This window comes from Hesperophylax consimilis, chromosome 7 (genome assembly GCF_061612785.1).
Source record: "Hesperophylax consimilis isolate HC1 chromosome 7, BYU_Hcon_1.0, whole genome shotgun sequence".
In the NCBI taxonomy this organism is placed as follows: domain Eukaryota; kingdom Metazoa; phylum Arthropoda; class Insecta; order Trichoptera; family Limnephilidae; genus Hesperophylax; species Hesperophylax consimilis.
This window is the reverse complement of record NC_142842.1, coordinates 39,914,617-39,930,000: the sequence shown is the minus strand read 5'-3', so window position 1 is coordinate 39,930,000 and position 15,384 is coordinate 39,914,617. Positions and strand designations below refer to the sequence as shown.

The window sequence follows — 15,384 nt, the reverse complement described above, 5'->3', positions numbered from 1 at the left end:
GACAGCGAAGATGAGTTAGGAGAGTGAGTTAAACTAGGTATATAATATTAGCTAGGCTCCTATAGCGAAATGATCCCGTTTTTTCGTCACGGTCATGAGTCGGTTTTACTCCGGTCCTCGAAATTGCATGACGCGCGTAAAGAAGTTTCACTTCAAAAAATTCCTGCAAAGTTATGGATGTAATTACGATCTTTTTCAAGCGCGTATGTAATGATTATTTTTATCAACGTCGCATACACCTTGCTAATGTTTTCAGTATTATTAGGGCTTTTTTATACTAATTTTCATATATTTATTGGCAGGTAGAGTAGAAATTAATATTGTTTAGCGTTTGCCAACGACCATACCATGTTGAACACACCGGTTCTCGTCCGATCACCGAAGTTAAGCAACATTGGGCGCGGTCAGTACTTGGATGGGTGACCGCTTGGGAACACCGCGTGCCGTTGGCCCATTTTTTATGGTAATTTCATGTTTTTTTTTATTTTTTTATCGTTACTATCATTAATAATATCATAAAATTCTTTAACTTTTCAAGTATGCTACAGGCCTAAAATATTACTTAGTGGATTGATATTATGGTCAACCATTGAAAAAAAAAATTCCTTCAAAATTATGGATGTAATTACGATCTTTTTCAAGCGCGTATGTAATGATTATTTTTATCAACGTCGCATACACCTTGCTAATGTTTTCAGTATTATTAGGGCTTTTTTATACTAATTTTCATATATTTATTGGCAGGTAGAGTAGAAATTAATATTGTTTAGCGTTTGCCAACGACCATACCATGTTGAACACACCGGTTCTCGTCCGATCACCGAAGTTAAGCAACATTGGGCGCGGTCAGTACTTGGATGGGTGACCGCTTGGGAACACCGCGTGCCGTTGGCCCATTTTTTATGGTAATTTCATGTTTTTTTTTATTTTTTTATCGTTACTATCATTAATAATATCATAAAATTCTTTAACTTTTCAAGTATGCTACAGGCCTAAAATATTACTTAGTGGATTGATATTATGGTCAACCATTGAAAAAAAAAATTCCTTCAAAATTATGGATGTAATTACGATCTTTTTCAAGCGCGTATGTAATGATTATTTTTATCAACGTCGCACACACCTTGCTAATGTTTTCAGTATTATTAGGGCTTTTTTATACTAATTTTCATATATTTATTGGCAGGTAGAGTAGAAATTAATATTGTTTAGCGTTTGCCAACGACCATACCATGTTGAACACACCGGTTCTCGTCCGATCACCGAAGTTAAGCAACATTGGGCGCGGTCAGTACTTGGATGGGTGACCGCTTGGGAACACCGCGTGCCGTTGGCCCATTTTTTATGGTAATTTCATGTTTTTTTTTATTTTTTTATCGTTAACATCATAAACAATCTTATATCATTCTTTAACTTTTCAAGTATGCTACAGGCCTAAAATATTACTTAGTGGATTGATATTATGGTCAACCATTGAAAAAAAAAAAGGCGTTAAAAACAAAAAACATTAAAAGATTCTGCCGATAGATGTCACCCCCGTAATCAATATAATTAAATAGATTAAAAAATATATATTTATATTCTGCCGATAGATGTCACCCCCATAAACTATATAATTTAAAATTAAAAAATATTCTGCCGATAGATGTCACCCCAGTACAAAATATAATTTAAATGACGAAAAAAATAATATGAAAAATAAATAATGTTTAAAATTACAATGGATTAAAAATTTAAAAATTTCAAAGAACAATGACTACAAACAATAAAATTAACATTCAACCAAAAAAAAAAATTAATATGCGATGGCCGAGAACCGAACTCGGATCAACTGCTTGGAATGCAAGTATGCTGACCATTACACCACCAACGCCAGTTGTCGAGATTACCTAAAAAACATTTATATCTTACTTCAAAACTTTCACTAGATCAAATGAACTTTAATCGGTCCCGCATTTTCGTTTCGGTCATAAGTTGGTTTTACTCCGATCCTCGAAATTGCATGACGCGGGTAAAGAAGTTTCACTTCAAAAAAACATATCTTCTTATTATTATCTTTAAATTTTTTTTTTTTTTGAAGTGAAACTTCTTTACCCGCGTCATGCAATTTCGAGGATCGGAGTAAAACCAACTTATGACCGAAACGAAAATGCGGGACCGATTAAAGTTCATTTGATCTAGTGAAAGTTTTGAAGTAAGATATAAATGTTTTTTAGGTAATCTCGACAACTGGCGTTGGTGGTGTAATGGTCAGCATACTTGCATTCCAAGCAGTTGATCCGAGTTCGGTTCTCGGCCATCGCATATTAATTTTTTTTTTTGGTTGAATGTTAATTTTATTGTTTGTAGTCATTGTTCTTTGAAATTTTTAAATTTTTAATCCATTGTAATTTTAAACATTATTTATTTTTCATATTATTTTTTTCGTCATTTAAATTATATTTTGTACTGGGGTGACATCTATCGGCAGAATATTTTTTAATTTTAAATTATATAGTTTATGGGGGTGACATCTATCGGCAGAATATAAATATATATTTTTTAATCTATTTAATTATATTGATTACGGGGGTGACATCTATCGGCAGAATCTTTTAATGTTTTTTGTTTTTAACGCCTTTTTTTTTTTCAATGGTTGACCATAATATCAATCCACTAAGTAATATTTTAGGCCTGTAGCATACTTGAAAAGTTAAAGAATGATATAAGATTGTTTATGATGTTAACGATAAAAAAATAAAAAAAAACATGAAATTACCATAAAAAATGGGCCAACGGCACGCGGTGTTCCCAAGCGGTCACCCATCCAAGTACTGACCGCGCCCAATGTTGCTTAACTTCGGTGATCGGACGAGAACCGGTGTGTTCAACATGGTATGGTCGTTGGCAAACGCTAAACAATATTAATTTCTACTCTACCTGCCAATAAATATATGAAAATTAGTATAAAAAAGCCCTAATAATACTGAAAACATTAGCAAGGTGTGTGCGACGTTGATAAAAATAATCATTACATACGCGCTTGAAAAAGATCGTAATTACATCCATAATTTTGAAGGAATTTTTTTTTTCAATGGTTGACCATAATATCAATCCACTAAGTAATATTTTAGGCCTGTAGCATACTTGAAAAGTTAAAGAATTTTATGATATTATTAATGATAGTAACGATAAAAAAATAAAAAAAAACATGAAATTACCATAAAAAATGGGCCAACGGCACGCGGTGTTCCCAAGCGGTCACCCATCCAAGTACTGACCGCGCCCAATGTTGCTTAACTTCGGTGATCGGACGAGAACCGGTGTGTTCAACATGGTATGGTCGTTGGCAAACGCTAAACAATATTAATTTCTACTCTACCTGCCAATAAATATATGAAAATTAGTATAAAAAAGCCCTAATAATACTGAAAACATTAGCAAGGTGTATGCGACGTTGATAAAAATAATCATTACATACGCGCTTGAAAAAGATCGTAATTACATCCATAATTTTGAAGGAATTTTTTTTTTCAATGGTTGACCATAATATCAATCCACTAAGTAATATTTTAGGCCTGTAGCATACTTGAAAAGTTAAAGAATTTTATGATATTATTAATGATAGTAACGATAAAAAAATAAAAAAAAACATGAAATTACCATAAAAAATGGGCCAACGGCACGCGGTGTTCCCAAGCGGTCACCCATCCAAGTACTGACCGCGCCCAATGTTGCTTAACTTCGGTGATCGGACGAGAACCGGTGTGTTCAACATGGTATGGTCGTTGGCAAACGCTAAACAATATTAATTTCTACTCTACCTGCCAATAAATATATGAAAATTAGTATAAAAAAGCCCTAATAATACTGAAAACATTAGCAAGGTGTATGCGACGTTGATAAAAATAATCATTACATACGCGCTTGAAAAAGATCGTAATTACATCCATAACTTTGCAGGAATTTTTTGAAGTGAAACTTCTTTACGCGCGTCATGCAATTTCGAGGACCGGAGTAAAACCGACTCATGACCGTGACGAAAAAACGGGATCATTTCGCTATAGGAGCCTAGCTAATATTATATACCTAGTTTAACTCACTCTCCTAACTCATCTTCGCTGTCTACAGGCAGAGCGCACGACTGTGGTCGTGAAGAACCGAGGTTCGATCCCCGCTTTAACTAATTTTTTTTTTCTTTTTTTATAACTTTTAATTTTTTTTATCACATGCTACTTATAAATATGTCAATAGACAGAAAAAAAGAGAGAATGAAATGAAAAGAGAGAGAGAGAAGAATACTAGAAGTTTCACTTCTGTCTTGCGTAGGCTTGACACACCCATTTTTATTTTTTTTAAATTTGTTTAAATTTTCTCTATGGCAACACTTTAACTCAGTCAAATCATTTACAACGTCAGTATCGAGTGAAGTTCTCAAAGGAACAGTTATCGGTGAGTAATTTTTCGCACCAGTTATTCCTACCTAACCTAACCACATACTTTGTCTCGTGTTTTTTGTGTTCTTCTTGTTTTTTTTTTTTGCACGCTATTTAGCTCTTTTGTGTTCACCGCCTTTGTCAATCTCGGCGCCCTCCCGGCGACCGTGGTTTAGATTCTTTCAAATTCAAATTTTAATTCAGTTCTTACGTTCGTGCTTTTATCTCAGTTTAATTTCAGTGGTTTAGATTCGTTCAAATTTAATTTTTTATTCAGTTCTTACGTTTTGTGCCTTTATCTCAGTTTAATTTCATTTTCTCGCGTCATCAAATCATCATTCAATCACCATCTAAATTCAGTCCGCAGTAGCATCATCATAAAAATCTAGTTCGGCGCCCTTCCGGCAACCGCAGATTCTCCCAAATTCAATTTTAATTCAGTGACGCCTTCATTCTAGACTCAAATTTAACAAAATAAAAATTTACCGCATTGTGATTAATAATATAAATTCATTTTAACTTCATCGCCGCCATTTTGGAAGCGTCATAGCTGTCAAAACATAATTTGTTGCCACAACCAAATAATTTAAAAAAAAAACATATCTTCTTATTATTATCTTTAAATTTTTTTTTTTTTTTTTTTTTAAATTTGTTTAAATTTTCTCTATGGCAACACTTTAACTCAGTCAAATCATTAACAACGTCAGTATCGAGTGAAGTTCTCAAAGGAACAGTTATCGGTGAGTAATTTTTCGCACCAGTTATTCCTACCTAACCTAACCACATATAGGCAGCAATACTGTTTTCTTTTCCTCATACAGAGATGATGCGTTCACCTTACAAGTCAAGCCCTTCTGTTGATAAAACCTTCGACCTTATGCCTAATTTTGCTAAAAGTCAAAGTGACTCTATGGTTTTCATTAGCCGCGAAGACCAAATTATCAAACTATGCGAAACGATTCTTCGGAAAGCCAAATCGCACGACATCATCAGTTCTGCCGAAAAAATTATTGAACTAATTAAAGAAGACAGTCCGTCTCAAGAAAAAGATTGTCCAAATATGATGTCTGCCTTAAATTCCATGGCGGAACAAATTAATAGAATAGAGGAAAAAATTTCAGTGCCGCCTATGCCGTGGAACAAGCCAAATCCTGAAAGAGAAATGAAGGAAGAATGTGAAATGGACCGAAGATTTCCACCACTTCCACCTTCTAAACATGCAGTGATCGTCAGCCACACAGACGTTAAAGATAGCGCCGAAGTTTTAAAATCTGTTAAAAAGTCCCTTGACCCACGGAAATTAAAGGTGGGAATAACAAGTATCAGGCAAACATCAAACGGCAGGGCAGTTATAAGCTGCGAAAGAAAACAGGATGCAGAGACAATTATGAAAGCTCTGTCTTCGGAGAAAGTTTCTGCGACCTGCGCGAAAAAACGTAACCCCAAGATCATTCTTAAAGGTCTTCAGAAAGATTTAAACTCCGCAGAAATTATCGAAATAATGGAAGAACAAAACGAGGATCTTACCGGCCTCAAGGAAGAATCAAAAATTATTTTTCTCCAAAAAAATAAAAATCCGCACCTTACAAACGTCGTCATAGAAACGAGCCCCAAGACATGGAAAAAGATTATTAGCATGGGCAGAATAAATATTGGCTTTCAACGGATCTACGCCGAAAACTTCATCTCAACGATGCAGTGTATGAACTGTCTAGGATTCGGACATTTGAAGAAACACTGCGAACTGGAAACTAGATGCTGGCACTGTGCCGGGAAACACACTTTCGCACAGTGTCAAAATAAAGATAAAATTGACGAGGTGAAATGTGGCTCATGCGTCAATGAAAACAGGAAGAGGAAGACCTCAGCCCCATCAAGACATAGATCTGGAACGCACGAGTGTCCACTCTACAGGAGAGAAATCGAAAGATCTATTGACCATACGAATTATGAATAGGAAAAAAAAAAATGCCAATAAATCCAGGAAACAAACTGAGACAGAAAAATACAAATAATGGGGGAAAAAATTAAAATCAAACAATGGAACGCTCAAAGATGCCAATCCGCGACAGACAGTGTGGTTAACTCGGACAAATCTGACATTATCCTGCTGCAGGAACCTTACACAGGAAACACCGGGCAGTTGAAAACTAAAAGGTGGCAAGTATACCAATCCACTAAAGGAACCAGAGAAAACCCTAACAAGTCAGCGATCCTCGTCAACAGTAGGATTAGCGCAACTATGATATCATCGATCACATCAGAGAACTCGACATATATTGAAATAAAAACACGTATTGGAACAATAACTCTGGGATCAGTGTACGTTGAACCCAATAATTCTCTAGCACCCCAGCTACATACAATCACCAAACTGAATGAAGAAAACATAATTAAAGGCAAGAGCATTCTTATAGGCGGTGATTTCAACGCAAAAAGCTCGTGGTGGGGTAGCCCCAAAACAGATAAACGAGGCGAGGAACTTGCAGAGACAATAGCAGCGCTAGACGCTCACATATTAAATGACGGCAGCACTCCAACGTTTGAAACTTGGAGATCCGGCAATCATTTAACATCCTTCATAGACGTTACCTTCTGCTCCAACAACATAATGGACAAAGTAACAAACTGGGGAGTGGAACAGACAGGTTTATCTGATCACAATATTATAGCGATGATTATATCAGACACAATAATGCCTCCTGAATCAACAACAACAAGGTATAGAACAAAGTTTGCGGACTGGACCAAGTTTAAAAAAGTCGCAAAAGAAATGCTGCAAAAGGCAAACATTAATATTGAAGACCCCGTCCTTTCCAATAACCCAATAATCCTTGAAAAACAGGTCGAGACTATCTCTTCAATCATCAAAACAAGCTGCGAAAGGTCTATCCCAAAACCCGGAGGAAAACGAAAAAATTGCCCATGGTGGTCTGACTCACTTACACTTTTAAAATCGGAGCTGGTCTCTGCAAAAAGAAAACTTCAGAATTCATGCGGACAAAGAAGATCTGAGGTGACGTTACCCAAATACCTGGAAGCCAAAGAAAAATTTAAAAATGAGTTAAGAGAGTCAAAAACCAGTAGCTGGAAAGACTTCTGCCAAAAGCAAACGAAGGAAACAACCTGGTCTAACATCTATAGAGTCCTCACGAACCCACCAAACAGAGCGCCAACATCAACTTTTAAAAATAATAACCCTGAAGATACTGCCAAGGAAATTCTTCAACACTTCTTTCCAGATGACAATGTGATAAATGAAACACCGGAACAAATAGAAATAAGAATAAAAGCAACGCAAGAGACAACAGTCGACCAAGAACCACAAATCTCAAAAGAAGAGGTAAAAAACGCCCTCAGATCGATGGACCCGAAGAAGTGCCCTGGGGCAGATGGGATCACTTCTGATATTCTAACCTGCTTCAATGATAGCTTCCCAGAAATAATGACAAAAATGTTCCAGAAATGTTTCGACACAGGATATTTCCCAAAAATATGGAAGGAAGCAAATATAATCATCATACCCAAACCAGGAAAGAACAACTACAGCAGTCTTGAAAACTACAGGCCGATTGGACTTCTCCCGGTTCTAGGGAAATTATTTGAAAAAATCCTGGTTGACAGAATAAAATGGAACCTTGGCAAAGGGAAGAAACTAAGCCAAAAACAATACGGATTCACCTCACAAAAGTCAGCAGAAGACGCAATGTACGATGCAGTGGAAGTCATTAAAAGTAAAATGGAAAGAAAGACTGACGAAGTAATCGTCATATCGCTCGATATTAAAGGAGCTTTCGATAATGCATGGTGGCCACAATTGTTAAAACAACTCATAGAAAAAAAATGTCCTTCTAGCCTGGTTGCCTTAGTAAGAAGCTATACAGAGGACAGGAAAGTTAGAATAAGGCACGGAAACCACTCAAGTGAGAAATGTGTTTCGAAAGGTTGTATTCAAGGATCGATTGGTGGGCCAATCTTCTGGAATGTTTCGCTGGACGAACTCCTTCAAATGGACCTCGGTCCAGATGTCTACATCCAAGCCTACGCTGATGATGTACTTTTAATTGTGAACGGTAAAAATCTACAAACCGCAAAAGAAACGGCGGAAAAAGCTTTAGAAAAAGTGAGCAATTGGGGGAAAAAAGTAAAATTAGAATTCTCGGAAAAAAAAACACAAATCATGGTAATGAGCAAGTCTCAGGAAAAAAGCATAAACGTCAACATGAACGGAAAAGAGATAAATCCAGTAAAGGAAATAAAAATTTTGGGTATGGTAATCGATAACAAGCTTAGATGGGACAAACACATAGACTATATTTGCGGTAAAACCTCGACCATCTTTAAAGCCTTATGCAGAGCGGCAAAACCGACGTGGGGACTATCACCAGAAATTGTAAAGACAATATACGACGGGGCAATCGTGCCGTTATTTACGTACGGATCAGGGGTCTGGGGAGATACGTGTAAAAGAGTAAAAAATAGGAAAAAACTAGAAAGTATTCAACGTCAATACGCAATAAGAATTTGTAAGGGGTATAGAACAATCTCCACCACCTCAGCTTTAGCCTTAGCAGGAACACCACCAATAGATCTAAAAATAGCCGAAATTAAAAATATCTACAGAATAAACAGAAGAGGAATTCCGGCTCACTTCTTACCAGCTGACAGGGAAATAATGACCACATGCTGTATAAATGAACTACCACATCCAGGGAAAATAGTGAAAGAAAATATAAAAATCGAGTTAGAAAATGGAAATAAAATTAACGAGGATCCCATACAAATTTATACAGACGGAAGCAAACAGGACGGTAAAGTGGGCGCAGGAGTAGTAATAAAAGAAAATGGGAAAGATTGGGTGTCAAAATCATTTAAATTAGAAAACTACTGCACCGTTTACCAAGCAGAAATGTTAGCAATTCAAAAAGCCATAGAATGGGTTCAAAGAAAGGGAATAATAGATACAGATATAACCATAAATTCAGACAGCAAATCATCACTAGAAACATTAAGGGACGAGAGAACTACGAACGATATAGCAAGAGAGTGCTTGGGAAAATTAGAAACATGCCGTGAAAACAACAACCGGGTAAAATTTCAATGGGTTAGAGCCCACAAAGGCTTAGAGGGAAATGAAAAAGCAGATGCGGCAGCAAAGAAGGGAAGATTACTGAAAAAGTGTCCAGACTACAGTAAGGTACCTCCAAGTTTCACTAAAATAACATCAAAGAAAGAGACGGAAGAAAAATGGAATATCAGATATATGGAAGAAAGCACTGGCAGAATAACTAAGAAATACTTCCCAGATATTTACGCAGCAATTCAAAAGAGAAAACACGCGGAAAATAGCTTCCATGCGACACAGATGCTGACAGGACATGGATGCTTCAAAGAATACCTGAAACGCTTCAAGATAATAGACGATGACAAATGCCCGTGTGACAAAACTTCTATTCAGGACATTACCCATCTTTTAGAAAAATGTACAATTTTTGATCTAGACAGATTTAAATTAAATTACAAACTAGAAAACCTTGGAATCACTGAAGAGAATAGGACCGACATATGGAAACGGAAAAAAACAAGCGAAATATACATAGCGTACTTAGAAAAAATCAACAAAAGAATTAAAGAAATAAATGTCATAGATGGAAATTAAAGAAAATCCTGTGAAGGATAAGGAATATTTATAAAAAAGAATTAGGAGAAACCTTGTGTGTAACAAGCAAGGTACCCACGGCAGATACTACAAATCCATACAACCTAACCTAACCTAACCTAACCTAACCTAACCTAACCTAACCTAACCTAACCTAACCTAACCTAACCTAACCTAACCTAACCTAACCTAACCTAACGTAACCTAACCTAACCTAACCTAACCTAACCTAACCTAACCTAACCTAACCTAACCTAACCTAACCTAACCTAACCTAACCTAACCTAACCTAACCTAACCTAACCTAACCTAACCTAACCTAACCTAACCTAACCTAACCTAACCTAACCTAACCTAACCTAACCTAACCTAACCTAACCTAACCTAACCTAACCTAACCTAACCTAACCTAACCTAACCTAACCTAACCTAACCTAACCTAACCTAACCTAACCTAACCTAACCTAACCTAACCTAACCTAACCTAACCTAACCTAACCTAACCTAACCTAACCTAACCTAACCTAACCTAACCTAACCTAACCTAACCTAACCTAACCTAACCTAACCTAACCTAACCTAACCTATTGTAGTAATTTACATTATCTGCGTTTCTAGGCCACGTTCTCTCAGTGTGCACGTAAAATTCGTCTTAAATTCTATTTTTATTTTATAATTCAGTGTTATAAATGCATTTAAAAAATTTTAAAAAATCGTTTCCCGTGTAATGTTGCCACGAGCTACTTAATCTTCGGTATCTCCCCGAAAACACGCTGTTGGTAGGCAAGAAGCTGAAGATAATTCAGTATTCTTTTGCGAGCCAAACGGCCACGTTCTCTCAGTGTGCACGTAAAATTCGTCTTAAATTCTATTTTTTAAGTCGGCCGGCCTGCGAATATTTCTCCAACAAGTTTTTCAACAAGGAATGCGGAAAGCATCTTAAATGAAAGAAGTCCTAGGCTCATTGCCTACACAACAGCTAATAGAGCCCTGTACAAAAGCGGATATCATGGAAAAAACCCTAGAAGAAGGGTTCATTGATACAATGGACTCAACTTCATCTCATGGTAGGGTCCAAGATCCCGAAGAACCAGAAGAAGATGAAAACACCGTAATGTCACTTCTTAACAGCACCATCAAAGAGTCAGAAAATGCCAAACGGGCTATAGCTTCCTGCGGGAATATCAAGAGCACAAATAAGGCAATTGTGGTAGCATCAATTGAAAAAATGCTCTCCAACGCCACCCAGATGAGTTCGATAACTCAACCAAGCAAAGATTCGACTGGTGAAAGCAGTGAAGTCAAAACCCTAAAAGAAGCAATCTTACTGCTTAAACTAGAACACTCCAGGGAACTATTTGAACAGGAGAAACGACACACGGAGCAAATTGTTATGATCATCACCCAAAAAGGAAACAATAAGAGTGAAGCGACACTCCACAAATCGGATGCGGAGAATAACAAGCCCTCCACTAGTTTTGCAGAAGCAACAAAGGGGAAAAACGGAACTAGGCAATCCCCCACAGCGCATACAACAATGACAGAAAGCTCTTCGGTCACTATTGCCCCTATTGAGAAAACGTACTCGATAGTTGTCTCAGGGAAATCCCCTATAGCAAGCGAGACTCTGGAGAAGACACTCAAAGAAAAAATCAATGTCACATCCTTAGGGATTGGCATAAAAAAGATCAAACAATTGGCTAACAATAGAGTGTTCGTTCAATGCGACACAGAAGAACAGTGTCAGAAATTCTCTACTGAAGTGTCCAAAATGGAAAATCTACAGAGCCAAAAGGGGGTTAAGTTACAACCCAGACTCATAATAAAGGGAATCGATGCCGACCTATCAGAAAAAGACATTGTGACGGCTTTAATAAAACAAAATAGCGGGATTACCTCTCTCCTAGGAGAACAACCCGAAGAAGCTATCAAATATATACACAAAGTACCATTTAAAAAAGACGCGACCCGCAAATGTGCGGTGATAGCGGTAGCGCCACATATCTGGCAATATCTTATCGATAAAAAGGTGCTGAACATCGGTTACTACAAAGCCGGGGTCAGCGAATACCTCTCGATATTAAGCTGCCAAAAGTGCTTGTGTTATGGCCACACAGTAGCCCACTGCAAGAGCAAGGAAGTATGCTGGCGCTGTGGTGAAGACCACAAAATACAAGCATGCAAAGCCCCGAACACCGGTGTAATGTGCTGCCAAAGCTGCGTAGCATCCAACAAAAGACAAAAACTAACAAAACCTACCAACCACATGGCCCAATCAATGGAATGTCCCATCTACAAAAGGAACGTAGAGAAATATAGGACCTTGGTTGACTATGGACAGCCATAATGCAATTAAGTTTGCGCAGGCAAACCTACAGAGATGTGAAGCTGCCACCGTCAACTTCTTGCAAAACGCTATTAACAGAAAAATAGATATCGTGATCATACAGGAGCCGTATACAGGAAATACAGGAAAAATTAATAAATCATCCTTCAACGGACTCATCTTTCAAAAAACAAGTGTGGACTGCCCAGTAAAGGCTGCAATAATAGTATTGAATAAAAGTATCGCTGACACCTGTATCCTACTCCACAAATTCAGCAACAACTGTAATATATTTATTGAAGCGCAAATCCAGGGAACCCCACTTATCATAGGATCAATATACTGTCTCCCAAATGAAGATATCGACTTCAGCCTAGAAAAATCGAACAGGCTAATAGACACTCACAACAAGAAAATTATCATTGGAGCGGATGTCAATGCCAAAAGTATATGGTGGGGCAGCAAAAAGACAGACAAAAGAGGCGACAAACTGAGCGACTTTATTGCCCAGAAACACTTACATATCGTCAACGAAGGAACAACACCGACATTTGAAACCGTTCGACAAAACATGCTACTGAGCAGCGTGATCGACGTAACCTTGTGTTCCGACAGCGCAATTGGACATATAAAGAACTGGAAAGTAGACAAAAGAATCGCCGCCATGTCGGACCACAATGGAATAACTTTCGACGCGCAATTCAATAAATCATCTACAGAAGAAATTCCAAAATCAACATTCCTATATAAGACCAATAAGGCAGATTGGATGAAATTCGACAAGACTCTAAAATCCAATGTTGAAGCCAAGGGAATAACAGTTCAGGCAATTGAAGCGAACAATCAACCTGGTTCCCTCAACAGACAAGTCTCAGACCTCATGGATGCCATGTCGGATGCATGCAGAATGGCAATCCCTCCACTGAAAAAATCTAGACAAAAAATCTGCCCCTGGTGGAATGATAAATTGGAAAAGCTGAAAAAAGACGTTCTCGCCGCAAAGAGAAAGCTGATGAACTCAGGACCAGCAAGAAGAGATGCGGTCACACTACCAGCCTACCTCGAGCTAAAAGAACAATACAAGGAGGAAATTGCTACAGCAAAAATACAAAACTGGAAAGAATTTTGCAGCAATCAAGGAAAAGATACAGTCTGGTCCACGGTACTAAGAGTACTTAAGGCAACACAAAAGTCACCACCAGAAACGCTTCAAGTCAATACAGTGTCCACAACGTCAGCCCAAGAGACGGCGTCCACACTCTTAGATCATTTCTTCCCTAATACAGTCAGGGAAACAGCGGAACAAGCACGTATTCGGAACAATGAGGAAGAAGACCGCCTTAGCGAAATCGACCCCCCATTTACAAGATCCGAAATAAGGAAAATACTTGTATCCATAGATATAAAGAAGTCCCCAGGAAGAGATCACTTTACAGCCGACATATGCCAAAAGGCGTTCGAAAGTCTTCCAGAAATTTTTACGGCATTATACAACGCGTGCCTCCGAATTGGCTGCTTCCCAATCCTTTGGAAGGTCGCTAGAATCAAGGTAATTCCAAAGCCGGGAAAAGAAGACTACGGTAACATCTCTTCATACAGACCTATAGGTCTTCTCCCGGTATTTGGCAAGATACTAGAGAAATTACTCATCAAGAGAGTAACCTGGCACTTCAGCACGAAGGGGAAACTTAATTCAAACCAATACGGGTTCACGCAACAAAAAAGCACAGAAGACGCAATGCTTGATGCCGTCAACCACATCAAGAAAGCGAATAAAGAAGGACTTCATGCATGCCTTATATCACTGGACATAAAGGGGGCATTCGACAACGCGTGGTGGCCCCACCTTAAAATGCAACTAGCCAAAAAAGACTGTCCACTAAACATATACAAAGTTTTTAAAGACTACCTGTCGGACAGAATGGTAGAAACAATTTACGCAGGCGCGTGGGCACAAAAACACTCGAACAAGGGCTGTATACAAGGATCTGCCTGTGGACCGATTCTATAGAACATAGTTCTGGACGAACTGCTAAATCTCAAATTTGACTCTAACGTTCGCATACAGGCATTTGCTGACGACGTCTTAGTTATAATAACTCATAAAGATACGGCAAAACTACAGAAAATAATTAAAGATACTCTCTCCTTAATAACAGACTGGGGGGAAAAAGTAAAACTGCAATTCTCGGAGGAAAAAACAAAAGCACTATTCATCAGTAAGAGGAAAACACTCCCACCAAACATTGTGATGAATGGTAAAATTGTTCCACTCTCTCGGGATTGCAAAATTTTAGGGATAGTCATAGACGACAAGTTAAATTGGAGCAAGCATGTGGACATGGTATGCCAAAAAGCTGTCAATATAATCAAGAAACTTGCATTTATGGCAAAACCTACTTGGGGACTAAGTTCTGAGATATTAAGGACAATCTACATAGGAGTAGTCGAACCAATACTAACTTACGCCGCGACGGTATGGGCAACAGCTGCAAAACGAAAAAATATTCGCAAAAAACTAGATAGAGTCCAAAGGGCCATCGGCATTAGAATATGTAAAGCCTACCGCACTGTGTCCCTTACTTCTGTGCAGGCAATTGGGGGACTAACACCTTTGGACCTAAAACTCAAAGAACTCAGACTTATCGGTGAGACAAAAAGGAACAGAACCTTGCATCTACTACCTGACGATAAAAAGTACCAGGGAATCGTAAAGGTTACTCATCTACCTCACCCTAGTAAACAAATTGGAGAACATGTCATCTTTCCAGGAACATACGAGAGAAACTCCTTTGAAGAGAACGAAATAGATATATACACAGATGGAAGTAAAACTGGAGGAAAAGTGGGTGCGGCCTACACAGTGTTCAATGCTAGCGGAGAAATTACAGCAAAGAAACTGCCCCTGGCAGATTACTGCTCAGTATTTCAAGCAGAGCTTTTCGCAATAATGCAAGCACTAGAGTGGGTCAACAAACAGCAAA

General features: G+C 38.0%; 6 non-coding genes across 6 annotated transcripts; 3 read left to right on the top strand and 3 right to left on the bottom strand.

Moving 5' to 3' along the window:
- The first annotated feature begins 333 nt into the window (after nucleotides 1-333).
- On the top strand, nucleotides 334-452 carry LOC149422758 (5S ribosomal RNA). Its single transcript, XR_016302464.1, has one exon. It is a non-coding gene; the product is annotated as a 5S ribosomal RNA (ribosomal RNA).
- Nucleotides 453-775: 323 nt separating this feature from the next.
- LOC149422757 (5S ribosomal RNA) lies at nucleotides 776-894 on the top strand. Its single transcript, XR_016302463.1, has one exon. It is a non-coding gene; the product is annotated as a 5S ribosomal RNA (ribosomal RNA).
- A 323-nt stretch (nucleotides 895-1,217) lies between these two features.
- Nucleotides 1,218-1,336, top strand: LOC149422756 (5S ribosomal RNA). The gene has a single exon (XR_016302461.1). It is a non-coding gene; the product is annotated as a 5S ribosomal RNA (ribosomal RNA).
- Nucleotides 1,337-2,769: 1,433 nt separating this feature from the next.
- On the bottom strand, nucleotides 2,770-2,888 carry LOC149422755 (5S ribosomal RNA). The gene has a single exon (XR_016302460.1). It is a non-coding gene; the product is annotated as a 5S ribosomal RNA (ribosomal RNA).
- A 323-nt stretch (nucleotides 2,889-3,211) lies between these two features.
- On the bottom strand, nucleotides 3,212-3,330 carry LOC149422754 (5S ribosomal RNA). Its single transcript, XR_016302459.1, has one exon. It is a non-coding gene; the product is annotated as a 5S ribosomal RNA (ribosomal RNA).
- A 323-nt stretch (nucleotides 3,331-3,653) lies between these two features.
- LOC149422753 (5S ribosomal RNA) lies at nucleotides 3,654-3,772 on the bottom strand. Its single transcript, XR_016302458.1, has one exon. It is a non-coding gene; the product is annotated as a 5S ribosomal RNA (ribosomal RNA).
- Nucleotides 3,773-15,384: the final 11,612 nt, after the last annotated feature.